Genomic DNA, 19,019 nt, shown 5'->3' on the forward strand with positions numbered 1-19,019 from the left:
TTCCAGAGGCAGTGCCTTGGCTGGGGTGAGGAAGCCTTAGGAATGAACGGAGCACCGGGACGGGAGAGGTGGAACGGGGACAAGGGAGGCTTCTGAAGTCCTCACATCGCCCCTGGAGCCCGCAGGTCCTGCCCCTGTGCCCCCCTAGGGCCAGGGAGGGCTGCTGCCTTGACTACACCCAAACAAAGGTGTGTGTTTTGTTTTCTGGTTTCCCTGCCTGGGGCTGTCATGCCGGTGCTGACCACCAGGGGGCAGGCTGTGTCCACTGTGCTCAGGGAAGCCTCTGGAGCGGGAAGGGACGCTCAGGGGTCAAGCTGGGCGTCCCCTGCCCCCACCCCAACATGTACCTCTTACTATTAGTCTGCATGTCCACAGCGTGAGCTGCTCAGAGGCAGGTAGGGACTCTGAGATCCTCTCTGGACGCATTCAGCTCCTGTGCCTCTCACCCTGAGCAGGGGCTGTGTTGGGCCCGGGGGCCAGAGTCAAAGGTCCCACGAGGTCCCAGCCCTCCAGGAGCTCACAGCCCAGAGGGGGAGGTGGGTCAAAGCACAAGAGTGAATCCGTGTGAAAGGAAAGACCAACACTGTCGGGAAATGAAGCAGGGTGAAGGAGGGCGGCCAGGGGCCCCTTGGTAGGGGCGGGTCTCACAGGCTTCCAGGGTGGCCCTGATGCTGGGACCCAGAATTACAAGAGGAGTCAGTCCCACAAACGTCTGCAAGCAGTGTGCTGCGGGGACGAGCAAAGCTGCACAGAGGGTTTGTCTGGAGAGGAGCTGAGGAGGAGCCAGTGTGGCCGGAGAGAGCTCGGGAGGGAGGAGGGCGGGCCCGGGCCCCCAGCCTGGAGGATGGACTGTTGTCTATGCTGGGGGACACATTCACCTTACTTGGACCACCTCACACTTTCTGTACCAGTCTCCCGGCTCGGCTCGGCTGGGAGCCTCAGCCCCACGGTCACCCAGGAGGCCAGGGCTGCAGCCTCAGCTGAGGCTCGACTGGGGCAGGGTCCGCCTCCAAGACCGCGACCGGGCACGTGCTCTTGGCAGGATTCGGCCGGGACTGGGGGGTCTCAGGACTTCTGTGTCTCAGCCCGGAGCCTCTGCAGGTTCTTGGCACTGGGCCTCCTGGGGCAGCTCATATTATCTGCTCTTGCTTCGTCAGAGAGAGACACACACAGACACACACACTGACACAGAGACAGAGAACGGACCCGGGAGAAAAGGAACCCGGAGAAACCACAGGCTTTCATGAACCAGCTTGGAAGCGACACCCATCGTTATATTCTCTTCCTCAGAACCGGTCACTCGGGCCTTCCACCGGGGAGGGGAGGGTTTGTCACAAGGATACAAGAGGCTGTGTTAGTAAAAGAGGACACATGTCAGAGAGAGAGACCCCTGTGCATGCTGTGACACCACAGGCTGACGCCAGCCAGGACACGGTCGGTCCTCCCGTGGCCCAATGAGAAACCCGGAGATGCAGAAGGCCGGATGGTCACACCACAGAGGGGAGAACATCCCTCACAACCCAGGGTCAGAATGGTTCACAGGCCTCTGGGCCAAATTTTGCACCAAAGCCAGTGCTTTCCCCGGGATGGAGACCAGACCCGTCCCAGTCCAAGGGAGGGGGCCCCCACGGGAGCAGGCGTCAGAGATGCGGGGCGTCCCGGGGAGGGACTCGGGCAGGTGAGACCCGAGGGAGGCAGCGGTGGTCTCTTCAGACGGGCAGGTTTCTGGTCTGGGGACCGGCAGCCCAGGTGAAAACGTGAGGAAGCAGAGGTCCCCAGAGACAGGTTTGACGGGCTCCCGTCTCCGGGAGAGAGTCCTCAGGCAGAGAGGAGGGACCGGGGGCTCCAGGGGGACGCGGCCAGCCTGAGGGGAACCAGCCCCTCTGGCTGCAGGTGCGCTCAGGTGGCAGAGGGGACCTGAACGGGACAGCAGTGCGTGGCTGGCCTCGCTTTCCCCATCCAAGGCCAATGTCCTCTGCACCCCTTGCCACTCTGTCCCTTGTGTCAAAGCAAAGTGGTCTCTTCACTCAGGTTCCCTGGTGCCCGTTCAGGACAAGGATGCCTCCCGGTAAGAAAGACGAGAACCTGTGGGGCTCACCCATCCCGGGGACCCTGGCAGACAAGCCGGCACTCAGCCTGTGGACCACGGCCCTCTCCTGCCCCCACCGGCACCGTCTGCCCTCTGTCCGCTGATCCCCACCTCTCAGGAGACAAATCCAGCTCGAGGACAGCCTTGGGGACGGCCTGGGAAGCGCTGAGTGGAAGGACAAGTGAGGGAAGACACAAGGGGTGTTCTCGACTCCCAAATCTGACGACCCAAGTCTAGGAGGAGAGAGGAAGATGGGAGGAAATGCAGGGTGTGCATTTTCATGTCTTCCTAACAGGAGAGGTGGGTGGGTGACCCAGGGACTCGGGCGGAGACCTGACGCCTTCAAGGGAGCCGGGAGGAGGATCCGAGAGAACCAGAGCAAACCCACAAAAGCACAGGGGCGGCGGGAGGTGCCGGAGACATATGTGTGCGGGTCCTCCAGGGCCCCCACCCTGCGCTCTATGTGTGTGTGTGTGTGCGTGTGTGTGTGTGTGTGTGTGTGTGTGAGTGTGTACAATGGTTAAAAACCTTGGTGAATATGGCTTACGTGTCTTCTTTGGGTGAGGAGGGCCATGGGGACGACGCTCCCCCTTGCTGGCTGTGGCCCAGAGCCCCTGGGTGGGGTCCGGGGCTCGCTTTTGGGATCCAGGTGCGTGCACACAGCGGGGAGCAGACAGGGTGCTGAGGGCAGGCATGGACGCGTCCACACAGGAACAAGGACAGAAGCGGTTTCTGCTCTGGGGGGTGGGGCAGAGGCTCTTAGGTCTTGTGCTTGGATTTGGGGAACTGGGGCTGCCAAGGCACAGCTGTCCCCGTGACGCCCCCTCAGGGCGCCCGAGTCCCCCTGCCCCTGGGGGAGCACCTGCGACCCTCCTCTCTGCCTGAGGGCTCTGTCCTGCCCCAGGGGCGCCTCCTCTCCTGCCCGCCGGGGCCAGCCTGCCACCTGGGAGCACAGGTACCCCGCATGCCCTGGGGACAGGGCCGGTCCTGGTAGGACACCGTCTCCCAGCGGACTTGAGCGCCAGGCCGCCACGGTGCTCCCCCTCCTCCTCCGGGCTGCGTGGGTCCAAGTCCTCCTCTGCTCAGGGACCACCCTCTGTCCAGGCTCCACACGCTGGCACTTGAGGCAGGTCGTCTGGACCTTCTGGACTCGTGCTTCCTTGTCGGGAACGTGAGCAGAGGCCTCCCTCCCAGACTCGCCAGAGGGGACACGGCCAGGAACATTCAGACCCTGCAAAGGAAGATGCCACGTGGGGGACCTATCGGGTCGTGCTCCCTGAAGAGGTCACGGTGCTCGGCACACGGCAGGGACCTGAGATCGCCGGGTGATTTAGGCAAGGAGGGAGGGAAGGAGGGAGGGAGTGAAACCACAGAAGCGGGGTCCACACCAGGTCAGGTCAGAGGGTGTCACAGCTCGGGCCCTGGAAGGGGGCACGGGACACGTCCTTCTGTCCCTCCAGCGCTGACCTGCCTCCACGTGGGACCTGTTGACCTCCTGGATCGTCTCCACCTCCTCCGCAAACAACGCTGAGTGTTCCCAGAAGGGGGACAGCGAGCAGGGGCCAAGGAGGGGCTTCCGGAATCCAGTGCCCTGGGGGACTCTGGGACAGACTTCCAGGTGGCCCTTTATGTCCTCCAGGCACCAGGCCACGATTCCATCTCATCTCTCAGGGAATGTGCCAACCCATCTAGAAGGCCCGTTACGTCCCCATGTCACAGATGGGGACACCGAGGCTAATAGCACAGCCTGGGTCACAAGTAAGACGAGCTGGGTCAGGAAGCCCATCTCCTTGACTTTGGATTGTCCTACCCGCGGGCCTGCATCTTGGCATCCTGGGGTTCAGGATCCCTCTTCCTGGGGGACCCCACCACCCGCTGAGGGCTCCCCCTGAACTCAGGGGAGCAGAGCTGACCAACCTGCCTGGGGCCCCACATGGGGCTAGGGAAAGGCCAACCGGGGCTCTGTGGGCTCTCCCAGTACTGGGCTAGCTGGTCCCCTGCAGGACAAGGACTTCTCGCTGGGGATTGCCTGGGGCCTCTGCTTCCTCACATTGTCACCTGGGCTGCTGGGCCCCAGACCAGAAACCTGCCCGTCTGAAGGTGACCACCACTGCCTCCCTCGGGTCTCACTTGCCAGAGTCCCACCCCAGGACGCCCTGCATCTCTGATGCCTGTTCCCATGGGGGTTGCCTCCCGTTGGACTGGGACGGGTCTGGTCTCCATCCCCGGGAACGCACTGGCTTTGGTGCATTGTTTGGTCCAGAGGCCTGTGAACTTTTCTGGCCCTGGGTTGTGAGGGATGCTCTCCCCGCTGCAGTGTGACCGTCCAGCCTTCTGCATCTCCCGGTTTCTGTTTGGGCCACGGGAGGACCAGCCGTGTCCCGGCTGGCGTCAGGCTGTGGTGTCACAGCACAAAAAGGGGTCTCCAAGATTGTCCCCATTTTTACTAAAAGGGACCCAGTTTTACATCTAATCTTTAATCCATAGGGGAATTTCCCTTTCAAATAGCAAAAATGTTATTTCATTCAAGACAAGGCACCTGTTGTGAGATTCCACTTATAGGAAGCATCCAGGGTAAGGAATGGAACAGGGAGAGAAAGCAGATTAGGGCTTCCCGGGTTCTGGGTGAGGGGATGAACGGGGAGTGAGGGCTCCGGGTACATGGTGTCCCTTGGGGACTGAGATATTCTGCAACGATATTCTGTGGTGTTTGCACAGTGTTGTGAGTGGACTCAGTGCTCAGGAATTGTCAAGGTCTGGGAAGAATGAGTGGCCAGGCAGAAGGGGAAGGCTCGCCCTCGGCTCGGGGGGTCCCTGCCGGGCCGGCGGGGGCTCCGGAGGTGGTATTCCAGCGCTCTGCTGACCAGCCCTGTGCCCAGAAACACCTGCCTCCCTTCTCTGGGCCTCACTCTCCTGCTCTGCGAAATGGGTGATGCAGGGCGATCACTCCCATGGCAGGAACAAGGCAGGTACCGGTGACGGATGGAGCACCCGTACAGGGCCCGGATCGCAGACCGCAGTGGGGAAGGGGAGAGGGGACGCCAGTGAGGCCCGCCCCCAAAGCCATCCAGCCTTTCCATCCAGCCACCAGGGCCTGGCATGGCCGCAGGAGCGGTGGCCAACCAGACTCCGGACACAGGTCACTGTGGCCTCTTTCTCAGCAGTGGGGACCTGGGGGTGGGGACATCCAGGGTGCAGGGGTGCTCGGGGCAGCTCCTCCCTTGGAGGGAAAGAGAACAATGGAGACGTTCTCTGGGGTCCCCCCAGGCCAGGAGAAATGGGAGGAGCCCTCCCACAGCCCAGACAGCTCTTCCCTGGACTATTTTCCTGGCGAGGGTAGGGGGTCAGCGGGTTATACTGGCTGTAAACAGTGAGTCTACACTTGAATGTGTGAGCCCCCGAATTCACCATATACACTGAAAGGAGGTTTCACAGAAAACTCGGCAGGAACTTGCTTCGGCAGCTTGTGAGTCTCAATTTGGAGCCCTGTCCTTCCCAGAGACCCCAGGGCCTGGACTGTCCTCCCAGTCCCCCCCCCGAGACCCCAGGGCCCGGGCTGTCCTCCCAGTTCCCCCCAGAGACCCCAGGGCCCGGGCTGTCCTCCCGGTCCTTCCCAGAGACATCGGGCTTCAGCTCAGCCTCAGCCGCCACACGCCCCGGGGCAGCCTTGGGCCCTCACGAGCTCTGTCTCTCAGGGTCCGCAAGCACAGCTCCTCACTGCCCCTGACCCCCCAGCCGGCGGGCGACACCGCATCACCGGTGCCGGCCTGGACGTGACGATCAGCAGCTTGGACGAGAGCATCCGCCGAGCTGGCAGGGGCACGTCCCTTGGTCCCCTCTCCGAGACCTCTCCGGGTAGGGACCTCACTTGAACAATGCCTCTGACAGGAGACCATCTCTGGACCTGCCGGGGAATCCAGCCCCGGGAGGAGGCGGCGACCTGCTCTGCTCTACAGAGGAGGAGACTGAGGCAACATCATCCTCCCAGGCCGGTGCCTGGGAATCCATGCTTGCCTGGGGGCAAATACCAAGCCCGCGAGCTCCCTCCACATCTAGGATGCCGTGGCTCTGAATACATTGCCTGGTCTCCGTCCCTGAGCCTGGCCAGAAGCTGGGGTCCAGGTGCCCTAGGGGTCGGCACACACCAGGGTCTGGGCTGAGCAGGAGGCCATGACCTCAAGGAGACTCCACTCGGACCTCTCCTGTGTTCCGTGCCAGGCCCACCCTTCCTCATCCTTCCACTGCCACGTGTGCCCACGAGCCTCATGGGATAGCAGGCACGGGACGTGTCTACAGGTGGCTCCCTGATGGCGCCCCTACAAGTAGATGCCACAAGGACCCCACTGTGCAGACGGGGAGACCGGGGGGCCCCGGGAGGCACAGGGTCTGAGCGGGTCCCAGCACTGGTCGGGGGAAAACCCAGGTCTGAACCCAGCGCTGTGGCCCCAAAGCCGTGGCACCGGCGGCACCAGGCCTCGCGGGGACGTGTCTGGGCTGTGTTGGTGTCACTGTAGGGACAGGGCATGGGGTGGAGGGGAGCCCTTTGCAGCCTGGGAGGGGCTCTTGTAGGAGCAGGAAGCCGTGTAAGGGGACCCCAGGAAGTGACCTCACCTCTCTGGTCACAGAGGCCAATGGAACTCACAACCCAGGTCACCAGGCACCCGCATTCTGGAGACAGCGCCCGACTGGGCTCATTCGTTGGGACACCTTCGCCTGATGAACATGTTCTCCTGTTGTGTGCCCGTGTCCCGCGGCTGCCGGCTCAGGGGAGCCCGCGGCCGCGACCCTTCCCGACCCTGGAGACAGTGGGTCAGGTCGTGCACTGGACGCCTCAGGTCTCTAGCTCGCAGGGACCCAAAGGTAACACAGGGAGACCCAGAGACATCCAGTCCAGCCCGACACCGCTCTGATCTGACCTGTGCGGCCCCATGTCCCCCCCCGTGTGTGTGTGTGTGTGTGTGTGTGCGAGGAAGGAGGGGTCATGTGTGGAGGGCCCACCTGAGCAGGTGCAGGCTGATGAAGGGGTCAGATGCCTGGTGGGCGGGTCAGGCTCACACCCCCGTCAAGGCTGAACGGCAGGGACAGGGTGTGCTGGGGTGGCCCTCTTGTCCCCAAGGTTCATCCAGAGCCCTGCTGGTGGATGTCACTGTGTCCCAGGCGCAGGGCTGTGCACACTCAGGTCTGTGTCCGATCTGAGAGCTGCAGGGGGAGAGGGCAGAAGGACACTGAGGATGGCCGGGCGAGGATGTGATGTCTCAGGGCCATCCTCGGGTCACTGTCTTTACAGAAATCAACTGATGAAATTGGGAAACGTCTGGCCGAATCCCGATACACCAGCCCTACAGAGTTGTGCGTGTGCCCCGTCGCCCAGGAGGGCCACCCTGGACCCAGGGAGAGAGTGGCTGCAGGGAGGTCTTGGGAAGCAGAGCCTGGAGATGACCTGGGAAGGCCTCCTTCACCGCCCTGGCCCCTCCACAGGGTCCTGGTTCACGGGTCCTGGGATCAGGACCCGGAGCCCCCGGAGCCAGAGCCCGAGGGTGAGAAGGCTGGGGTGGGAGATGTGTGTTCACGGGGTCGGGGCGGTGCTGGGCCACCCAGGGAGGAGCCCCCGGGGGCTGGTGTGGGGCCAGGAGCAGAGACTGAGAGCCCCGGGCTGCGGACTGAAGGGGGGCAGAGGTCCTGGTGTGGGTTCCCGGCCACGGTTTCTCGCGGAGGCTCTGGGGTGAGTTGTGTGTCTGCAAAGGCCCCTGGAGCGGCCGGCGCTGGGTAGGGTGGGGGACCTTCCCTCCTCTCACCCCGAGGCCTTGGAGCCACTGCAACCATCACTCTGTTTCCTTCTCAAGAGTCCGGGGCAGGAGCAGAAGCCGGTGCGGCTCCAAATCCTGGCCCAACAGCTTCGGGGGCCTCCGGGGCTCTGCAGGCAGGCGTGGTGCCTGGAATGACTCCAGCAGGGGCCGGAGAGCCAGCAGGTGACCTGGGACCTGTGCGGGGACAGCGGGCACCTGAGCAGAGTCAGCTGGGTCCTGCTTCTGCTCTTGCCTCTGCTGCTGTCACAGTTCCCGCTGCTGCTCCCAACTCTGTTCCTGTCACTGCCCTTCTCCCCGCCCCTCCCAATGCCCTTCTCCCCACTCCTGCCCCTGCCCCTGTCACTGCCCTTCTCCCCGCCCCTCCCAATGCCCTTCTCCCCGCCCCTGCCCCCGCCCCTGCCACTGCCCTTGCTCCCCCATGGATGCCAGCCACAAATGAAGGGCCTGAAGACTCTCACGGGGTGTTTCTTCTATATCTAATTGTTGTTCCATTCCCGGACCATGACCCCCCACCAGAATGTCTCTTCCTCTTCTCCCTTATCCGTTCTCTCCTCTTCTATTTAGCTGTTACTTTATTTGTTCATTGTTTCTTTATAATCCACATTAATCTTCAATAAAAATTTTTGTTTGTTTTACATTGTGCAATTCCTGAGCACTGGGTACGCTCACAACGCTGTGAACCACGCAACAGAATTTTGTTGTAGAATATCTCAGTCCCCAAGGGTCACCGTGTACCCGGAGCCCTCACTCCCCATTCGTGCCCCCGCCAGCCCCTGGGAACCCCCAGTCTGCTTTCTCTCCGTGTTCTGTTACCTACTATGGAGGTTTCCGTCAAGTGGAATCTCGCCAGAGATACCTTTGGGTCTGAACCAACTTTTCAGACGGGACAGATTCATTTTAGTACTTTGTGTTCATTTGAAATAGACTCTTTCTCATTTGATATTGAAATCACAATGGATTAAAGATTAGCTGGGAAAATGGAGGCCCCTTCGGTGACAATGGTCTTTGGGTGGAGACCCCTGTGCGTGCTGTGACACCACAGCCTGACGCCAGCCAGGACAGGGCCGGTCCTCCCGTGGCCCAAACAGAAACCAGGAGATGCAGAAGGCTGGACGGTCACACCACAGAGGGGTGAGCATCCCTCACGACCCAGGGCCAGAAGATTCACAGGCCTCTGGGCCAAATAATGCTCCAAAGCCAGTGTGTTCCCCGGGATGGAGGCCAGACTCGTCCCAGTCCAAGGGAGGTGGCCCCCACGGGAGCAGGCGTCAGAGATGCGGGGCGTCCCGGGGAGGGACTCGGGCAAGTGAGACCCGAGGGAGGCAGCGGTGGTCACCTTCAGACGGGCAGGTTTCTGGTCTGGGGACCGGCAGCCTAGGTGTCCACGTGAGGAAGCAGAGGCCCCAGCCGATCCCCAGCGAGAAGTCCTCGTCCTGCAGGGGACCGGCTGGCCCAGTACTGGGAGAGCCCCCAGAGCCCCGGTCGGCCCTTCCCCAGCCCCCATGCCAGGCCCCAAGCAGGTTGGTCAGCTCTGCTCCCCTGAGTTCGGGGGGGGGGCCCTCGGCAGGTGGTGGGGTTCCCCAGGAAGAGGGACCCTGAGCCCCAGGATGCCAAGATGCAGGCCTGTGCGTAGGACAATCCAAAGTCAAGGAGATGGGCTTCCTGACCCAGCTCGTCTTACTTGTGACCCAGGCTGTGCTATTAGCCTCGGTGTCCCCATCTGTGACATGGGGACATAACGGGCCTTCTAGATGGGTGGGCACATTCCCTGAGAGATGAGGTGGAATCGTGGCCTGGTGCCTGGAGGACATAAAGGGCCACCTGGAAAGCTGTCCCAGAGTCCCCCAGGGCACTGGATTCCGGAAGCCCCTCCTTGGCCCCTGCCCGCTGTCCCCCTTCTGGGAACACTCAGCGTTGTTTGCAGAGGAGGTGGAGACGATCCAGGAGGTCAACAGTCCCACGTGGAGGAAGGTCAGCGCTGGAGGGACAGACGGACATGTCCCGTGCCCCCTTCCAGGGCCCGAGGTGTGACACCCTCTGACCTGACCTGGTGTGGACCCCGCTTCTGTGGTTTCACTCCCTCCCTCCTTCCCTCCTTCCTTCCCTCCTTCCTTCCTTCCCTCCTTCCCTAATTCAGCCGGGGATCTCAGGTGCCTGCCGTGTGCCGAGCACTGTGACCTCATCAATGAACACAACTCTACAGGATACCCCACGTGGCATCTTCCTTTGCAGGGTCTGAATCTTCCTGCGCTGTGTCCCCTCTGGCGAATCTGCGAGGGAGGCCGCTGCACATGTCCCTGCAAGGAAGCACGAGTCCAGAAGGTCCAGACCACCTGCCCCAGGTCCCAGCCTGTGGAGCCTGAACGGCAAGGCGGCCCCAACCCCCACAGTGGATGAGGGAGGCTGGACCTTCGTCCCTCCCAGCCTTCTCCAAAGTGCAAGGCCTTCTCTCCAGCCCAGGGTGAGCCTGCTGGGCACACAGGCCCCTCCGAACATGCCCTCGTTCACATGTGGGCCTGGGCCCCTCGCCCCACCCTCAGCTCCTCTGCCGGATGCAGGGGGAGCCCTCTCCTCTCCCTGGGTCTGCTCCTGGGGTCCCGGCCTGCTGGTCTCAGAAGCGCTTGCCGATTTGCTCCCCATGACCAGCGTGGGTTCAGGGACAGGATGGGGGCTGTGGGTCGAGGCCTGGACTTAGCGAGTGCGGGACGATGGGATTTGGCGAAAGAATGACCTGCAGGTTCAGCTGGACCGTAGACTGAGCAACCAGACTGCATACCCACTGGTCCCCCCTGAGCGCACAGGACAACAAGGAACAGAGGAGCAGAGACCCGGAGGGACAGGCTTGGCCCAGCGCTCACCTGCCCTTACGGTTTTAAACCTCAGCTATATGGGGGCGGGCGTATGCTGTCCCGACGGTACCTAAGGCAGAAGCCCTGTGTGGCAAACACAGGACAGAGCTGCTCAGGGTGACACCGGGATGAGGCGTGGACTCCCCGAACGTCCACGACCCCTAGAGGCCCGACCCCCAATCCCAGAAGCACAGCTTGACGAGCCCATGAGGAACCCATCGCTTCTTTTTATAGCGGGAAACACCGAGGTTTTGTCCAAGGTCACCCAGAACGTCGAGGGCAGGGCCCGTGGCAGGTGGCCTGAGACCTGGCATCTGTCCACAGAGACACGTGTCCTGTTGTCGCCCAGTCCCGGTACCGAGGCCCCGCGGGGCCTGACACGGATGTCTGGGTCTACCTTGAGCTTTCCAAGGCCGTCTGCTGGGCTCCGGGGAAAACGCTGGCCCTTGCTCCAGACAGAAGGTTCTGCCCTCCGGTAACAAATGGGAGGTGCATGCACTCACTGGGCTAGAGGCCCTGCCTCCACCTGCCCTTGGAGATGAAGGTCTGGGGAGCCCTGTTCCTGCTCCTTCCAGGGTTCTAAGACATGCTCGACCACGTAGCCCCTCCTTCCTGGGAGACATTCCCGGGCCTCCTCCGGGATCTCAGGCGGAGGTCACAGCCAGGGATCAAGCGGGAGGATCTGGGTGGTAGGGAGGTCGAGGACGGAGTTTGGAGGCCAGGGCTCCCGGTCCAGCTTGGCCGCTTAGTCTTTCCTTTCACACGGATTTGCTCTTGTGCTTTGACCGACCTCCCACTCGGCTGTGAGCTCCTGGAGGGCTGGGACCTCGCGGGACCTTTGACTCCGGCCCCCGGGGCCCAACAGCCCCTGCTCAGGGTGAGAGGCACAGGGGCTGAATGCGTCCAGAGGGGATCTCAGTGTCCCTACCTGCCTCTGAGCAGCTCACGCTGTGGACATGCAGACTAATAGTAAGAGGTACATGTTGGGGTGGGGGCAGGGGACGCCCAGCTTGACCCCTGAGCGTCCCTTCTCGCTCCAGAGGCTTCCCTGAGCACAGTGGACACAGCCCGCCCTCTGGTGGTCAGCACCGGCATGACAGCCCCAGGCAGGGAAACCAGAAAACAAAACACACACCTTTGTTTGGGTGTAGTCAAGGCAGCAGCCCTCCCTGGCCCTAGAGGGGCACAGGGGCAGGACCTGCGGGCTCCAGGGGCGATGTGAGGACTTCAGAAGCCTCCCTTGGCCCCCGTTCCACCTCTCCCGTCCCGGTGCCACGTTCACTCCTAAGGCTTCCTCACCCCAGCCAGGGCACTGCCTTTGGAAGCCCTTCCTAATGAGGCCCCAGGGCTCCGACAAGGAGGGTCTTGACCTCGGTCCCCACACCAGGGTCCATGCTCGGCCACGTGCTGCCCATCCAGGTCCTCGGTCCTCCAAGCCCCCAGGCTGCCCTCCGCTCAGAAGGACCTTGAGGGAGGAGAAAGCATTTTCCCAGGACCAGGAGCATCTTGGGGCAGGGGTGGAGGTCCAGGGCCAGCAGACAAGCCTGTGGGACCCTTGGGACATCACATCTATGCAGCCCAATTTACACAGCAGGAAGCTGAGGCCTGTCGTCTAGCCCCCTCCCACTAGCGGGGTGTCTCCTTCTAGCTCCAGGCTTGTGGTGGACACAGGACCCCAGACCCAGTCTTCTCCGGGTGCCCCGGGGAAGTGCCCAGCCCAGGCAGCCCCCTGGGTACCCTGGAGACCTCGCTGGCCATCAGGCTGGCACGTCTCCCCACCCCACGTATGAGCCCTGGTCATGCTGCCAGCCCACTGGGCGCCCCTGCCCCGTGGCAGAGCTGCCTCCAGTCCCCTTCTTCTTGCCCCGGTGTCACCTCCCCCCTCCAGGGTGTACTCCCCTTGAGCCGCTGCCGGGTGGTCAGTGTGAGTGTGTGTCTGTGTGTGTGTGCGTGTGCCTGTGTGTGTGTCTGTGTGTGTGTGTTTGTGTGTGTGTGCGTGTGCTTGCCTGTACGGTCTGGGGACATCCAGATATAACAGCCCCACCTCGTACGGGGTTGATAGGGATCCGACGGGATCTCAGGGGTCTCATTCCCAGGGCGAACCCCAGGGGAGGGCTGAGTTTGGCCTAGGACGGAGACCCCCACTGCTTGGACTCTGCCCACCTCACGTATCCTGGGCCGGTCCCTGGCCTCAGTCTCCCACCTGGCCCTGAGGTTGGGCGTGGAGTGACGTCAGCGTGGACAGGGCCCAGGCTCTCCTCCTGGGTGGATGGAGAGGAGATGGGCCAGGCACACAGGCCTCCCTAGCAAAGGGCAGCTGGGTCTCGTGTCCTCGGCCTGGCACGGCTGTGTGCCCTCCCCGGGGGGCTCCGTGCCTCTGATCCCGTGTGCACCCTGCCTCCAGACCGCTGCCCTGTAACCCCAAATCCTGTGAGCCCTCGGATCAGCCTCACCCCAGCCAGTGGGCTGCAGACTTGAGGGCCGGGTGGGTTGGACACGCGGGTACACGAGGGTCGCCGAATGTACCTACACCGTCCCAGCTGTCACAGACCCTAGGCTCCCCTGGCCAGGGTCCAGCTGGGTGCCTGGGTTTTCTGTACTCAGTGGGAATCAGATTTTACAGCAGCTTGAAAACCACGTTTAGGGTTTGAAACCCTTGGGGACCGAGATATTCTGCAGCAAAATTCTGTGGTGTGGTTCACGGAGTCGTGAGCGTACCCCGTGCTGAGGAATTGCACAACGTAAAATAAATAAATTTTTATTGAAGATTAATGTGGATTTTAAACAAACCATGAACAAATAATGTACCACCTAAAAAGTAGAGGAGAGAAAGGATAGGGAGAAGAGGAAGAGTCATTCTGGTGGCGGGGTCGGCGACTGGGACTGGAGCAACAATTAGAAATACAATAAACACCCCTCGAAGGCCTTTGGGCCCTTGATTTGTGGCCGGAATCCATACGGGAACAAGGGCGGTGGCAGGAACGGTGTCGGGAGCAGAAGCAGGACCCAGCTGATTCTGTTCAGGTGCCCGCTGTCCCAGCACAGGTCCCAGGTCACCTGCTGGCTCTCCGGCCCCTGCAGGAGTCACCCCAGACTCCACCCCTGCCTGCAGAGACGCCGAGGACCCGGATGCCCTTGGGTCGGGCTCTGGAGCTGCACCGGCTTCTGGTCCTGCCCCGGACTCTTGAGAAGGAAACAGAGTGATGGTTGCAGCGGCTCCAAGGCCTCAGGGTGAGAGGAGGGAAGGCTCCCCCCCCACCTCCACCCAGCGACGGCCTCTCCAAGGGCCTTTGCAGACACACAACTCACCCCAGAGCCTCCCCGAGAAGCCGTGGCCAGGAACCCACACCAGGACATCTGCCCCCGCAGTCCGCAGCCCAGGCTCTCAGTCTCTGCTCCTGGCCCCACACCAGCCCCCGGGCGCTCCTCCCTGGGTGGCCCAGCACCGCCCTGGTCCCATGAACACACATCTCCCACCCCAGCCTTCTCACCCTCGGGCTCTGGCTCCGGGGGCTCCGGGTCCTGATCCCAGGACCCGTGAACCAGGACCCTGTATGGGGGGGGGGGGCCGGGGCGGTGAAGGAGGCCTTCCCAGGTCATCTCCAGGCTCTGCTTCCCAAGACCTCCCTGCAGCCACTCTCTCCCTGGGTCCAGGGTGGCCCTCCTGGGCGACGGGGCACACGCACAACTCTGTAGGGCTGGTGTATCGGGATTCGGCCAGACGTTTCCGATTTCATTGGTTGATTTCTGTAAAGACAGTGACCCGCGGCTGTCCCGGAGACATCACAGCCGTGCCCGGCCATCCTCAGTGTCCTTCCGCCCTCTCTCCCCGCTGCTCCCAGATCGGACACATCCTGAGTGTGCACAGCCCTGTGCCTGGGACACAGTGACATCCACCTACAGGGCTTGGGATGAACGTTGGGGACAAGAGGGCCACCCCAGCCCACCCTGTCCCTGCCGTCAAGCCTTGACCGGGGTGTGAGCCTGACCCGCCCACCAGGCATCTGACCCCTTCATCAGCCTGCACCTGCTCAGGTGGGTCCTCCACACATGACCCTTCCATCCATGCACACACACACACACACACACACACACACACACACACAAACGGGCGGGGACCTAGGGCCCCTCAAGTCAGATAAGAGCGGTATCGGGCTGGACCGGCTGTCTCTGGGTCTCCTGTGTTACCTTTGGGTCCCTGCGAGCTAGAGACCTGAGGCGTCCTGTGCACGACCTGACCCACTGTCTCCAGGGTCGGGAAGCGTCGCGGCCGTGGGCTCCCCTGAGCCGGCAGCCGCGGGACACGGGCACACAACAGGAGAACATGTTCGTCAGGCGTAGGTGTCCCAACGAATGAGCCCAGTCGGGCGCTGTCTCCAGAACGTGGGTGCCTGGTGACCCGGGTTGTGAGTTCAATTGGGCTCTGTGACCAGAGAGGTGAGGTCACTTCCTGGCGTCCCCTTACCCGGTTTCCTGCTCCTACAAGAGCCCCTCCCAGGCTGCAAAGGGCTCCCCTCCACCCCATGCCCTGTCCCTACAGTGGCACCAACACAGCCCAGACACGTCCCCGCGAGGCCTGGTGCAGCCGGGGCCGTGGCTTTGGGGCCACAGGGCTGGGTTCAGACCTTGGTTTTCCTCCTGACAAGTGCTGGGACCCTGCACAGTCCCTATGCCTCCCGGGGCCCCCCGGTCTCCCGGTCTGCACAGTGGGGTCCTTGTGGCATCTACCTGTAGGGGCGCCATGAGGGAGCCACCTGTAGACACGTCCCGTGCCTGCTATCCCGTGAGGCTCGTGGGCACACGTGGCCGTGGAAGGATGAGGAAGGGGTAGGCCTGGCACGGAACACACTCACGCGGGCCTGGCTCTGCTCCGGGTCCAGACACAGCCACCCCTCCTGCCTGGGTCCCGGGCCCCGCGGAAGGTGGAGGTGAACTCGTTCAGACCCTGTGCCCTCCGGACACGCACTCCAGGGGCCCCATTGCGTTTGGGTTCTGGTCCCAGCGCCTGCTCTGGGCCTACGTGCCAGGCGGTCCCCACTGTGGCTCCCAGCCTTCCCGATTCCTGGTCCCACATCCCTCTGTCACCCCCTCCCCTCCCGGGTAGACGGCCCATGTGACTGGGTTCTAAGGGCTAGAATATGATGACTGGGTGTCATTTCCTGGCCAATTCACGGAATTTCTGGTTTCCTCTCTCGTGGGTCCATTCTCTGTCTCTGCCTCAGACTCTGTCTGTCTCTGTGTGTCTCGCGGGAGCAGGGCCTGTGGGCTCAGGGTCCAGGTGACAACCCTCAGCAGCCTCCACTGTGGCCCGTGTCCCTCCCCCGGCCCGGTGCTCAGCTCCCTCACGAGGCCTCCTCGGCCCAGCCAGGGCACTGCCTGGGGAACCACTTCCTAATGAGGACCCAAGGCTCCAACAAGGAGGGTCTTGACCTCGGTCCCCACACCGGGGTCCGCTGCTTGGCCACGTGCTGCAAACCCAGGTCCTCGGTCCTCCAAGGCCCCATGCTGCCCTCCGTTCAGAAGGACCCTGAGGGTGTAGGAAGCGTTTTCCCAGGAGGGGAGAACAGAGGGCCAGGGATGAAAATCCCAGGACACAGACTCATCTATGAGCCTGTGGGACCCTTGGGACACTGTCTACGCAGCCCAGTTTACAGAAGAGGAAGCTGAGTCCTTCTGAGCCATAGCCCCGTGCACACTTCCTAGCTCCAGGAGCCCAGCGAGGTGGACACAGGACCCCAGACCCCGTCCTCCCCTAGTTCCTGTCAATCCCCCCAGACACTTGGTCATCCTGGAGGTGGCTCCTGGCCTCCAGGGGCCTCTTGGCACCCTCTGACTTCCCCCTGGGCTGCAGCCAGGCACAGGCTGGACCTCTGTCCAACGTCCTGCCAGAAAGACAAGGCAGAACGAGGAAAGGAGAAGGGCAAGGGGCGGACCGACTTCTCCCTGCCCTGAGTCGGCCTCCATGCTGCCTCCAGGACCCTGGCCCAGCCATGCCCCAGGGTCCATGCACCTGGACCCTGGGGTGGAGTCTGAGGTCCAGGCCAGCTGGGTGGGGTGGGTATAGTCACCGGCCATCGTGTCCCCAGATGTCCAACCCACCTGGCCTCACACCCTGGGTCCTGCCTGGATGGGGAGGGCATGGTTCTGGGGCTCAGGAAGGCTGGGGTTCCAGAGTAGTTGGTGGAGGTGGGAACATGGGGGACCAGCCAGGTGGGGAGCGATTGGATTCATGCACGTCAGCGTCACCTCTAGATCATCCACAGGTGCTGAGTGTCGGTCCCTGGGCACACGTGGCCATGACACAGACCCGGCTTGCCTTGGGGAGGGAGGCCTGTGTACCCGGGGCACCTCCCCTCCACCTACCCGTGGGGGCGAGCCTGGACCACGGCCACGCTGATGCACTTCGCTGTCTGACCCTCAGGGACAGGGGGGACACTGAGCTCAGGAGAGGCAAGGACTGGCCTATGACAAGTGAGGTGTGCAGGGTCCAAGGAGCAGTGCTGGTGTCCACTTCTAGGCCAGCCTCTATCCCCCAGCTGCCAGGCTGCAGCCCTGGGCTGCCGAAGGGTCACATCCAGGTGACCAAGTGTCCACGCAGCCCGGAGGAGGAGGGCGAGCACCGTGGCGGCCTGGCGCTCAAGTCCGCTGGGAGACGGTGTCCTATCCGGACCGGCCCTGTCCCCAGGGCATGCGGGGTACCTGTGCTCCCAGGTGGCAGGCTGGCCCCGGCTGGCGGGAGAGGAGGCGCCTCTGGGGCAGGATAGAGCCCTCAGGCAGAGAGGAGGGTCGCAGGTGCTCCCCCAGGGGCAGGTGGACTTGGGCGCCCTGAGGGGGCGTCACCGGGATAGCTGTGCCTTGCCAGCCCCAGTTCCCCAAATCCAAGCACAAGACCTAAGAGCCTCTGCCCCAACCCCCAGGGCAGAAACCGCTTCTGTCCTTGTTCCTTTGTGGATGCGTCCATGCCTGCCCTCAGCACCCTGTCTGCTCCCCGCTGTGTGCACGCACCTGGATCCCAAATTGAGCCCCGGACCCCACCCAGGGGCTCTGGGCCACAGCCAACAAGGGGGAGCGCCGTCCCCATGGCCCTCCTCACCCTAAGAAGACACGTAAGCCATATTCACCAAGGTTTTTAACCATCGTACACACTCACACACATACACACACACACACACACACACACACACAGAGTGAAGGGTGGGGGCCCTGGAGGACCCGCACACGTGTGTCTGCGGCACCTCCCGCCGCCCCTGTGCTTTTGTGGGTTTGCTCTGTTTCTCTCAGATCCTCCTCCCGGCTCCCTTGAAGGCGTCAGGTCTCCGCCCGAGTCCCTGGGTCACCCACCCACCTCTCCTGTTAGGAAGACGTGCAAATGCCCACCCTGCATTTCCTCCCATCTTCCTCTCTCCTCCTAGACTTGGGTCGTCAGATTTGGGAGTCGAGAACACCACTTGTGTCTTCCCTCACCTGTCCTTCCACCCAGCTCTTCCCAGGCCGTCCCCGAGGCTGTCCTCGGGCTGGATTCGTCTCCTGGGAGGTGGGGGTCAGCGGACAGAGGGCAGACGGTGCCGGTGGGGGTATGAGAGGGCCATGGCCCACAGGCCGAGTGCCGGCTTGTCTGCCAGGGCCCCAAGGCTGGGTGAGCCCCGCCGGTTCTCCTCTTTCTTACCGGGAGGCATCCTTGTCCTGAACGGGCACCAGGGAACCTGAGTGAAGAGACCACTTTGCTTTGAGACGAGGGGCGGTGTGGCAAGGGCTGCAGAAGACGTTGGCCTGGGATGGGGAAAGCGAGGCCGGCCACGCACTGCTGTCCCGTTCGGGCCCCTCTAGCACCTGGGTGCACCTGCAGCTGGAGGGGCTGGTTCCCGGCAGGCTGGCCGCATCCCCCTGGAGCCCCCGGTCCCTCCTGTCTGCCTGAGGACTCTCTCCCAGAGACGGGAGCCCATCACATCTGAACTGGGGACCTGTGATTCCTCACCGTGTCACCTGGGCGGCCGGTCCCCAGACCAGAAACCTGCCCGTCTGAAGAGACCACCGCTGCCTCCCTCGGGTCTCACTTGCCCAAGTCCCTCCCCGGGACGCCCCGCATCTCTGACGCCTGCTCCCGTGGGGGCCCCCTCCCTTGGACTGGGACGGGTCTGGCCTCCATCCCAGGGAATGCACTGGCTTTGGTGCATTATTTGGCCCAGAGTCCTGTGAACCTTTCTGGCCCTGGGTCGTGAGGGATGCTCTCCCCTCTGTGGTGTGACCGTCCAGCCTTCTGCATCTCCCAGTTTG

At 62.7% G+C, this 19,019-nt stretch overlaps 1 long non-coding RNA gene across 1 annotated transcript; it reads left to right on the plus strand.

Annotated features, from left to right (window-relative positions):
• Window positions 1–6,816: 6,816 nt before the first annotated feature.
• LOC144614105 (uncharacterized) lies at window positions 6,817–8,012 on the plus strand. Its single transcript, XR_014136020.1, has 3 exons — window positions 6,817–6,949; window positions 7,377–7,626; window positions 7,933–8,012. It is a non-coding gene; the product is annotated as an uncharacterized LOC144614105 (long non-coding RNA).
• The last annotated feature ends 11,007 nt before the right edge of the window (window positions 8,013–19,019 follow it).

Source organism: Panthera onca, chromosome D4 (assembly GCF_046562875.1).
Source record: "Panthera onca isolate mPanOnc1 chromosome D4, mPanOnc1 haplotype 2, whole genome shotgun sequence".
Taxonomy (NCBI): Eukaryota; Metazoa; Chordata; class Mammalia; order Carnivora; family Felidae; genus Panthera; species Panthera onca.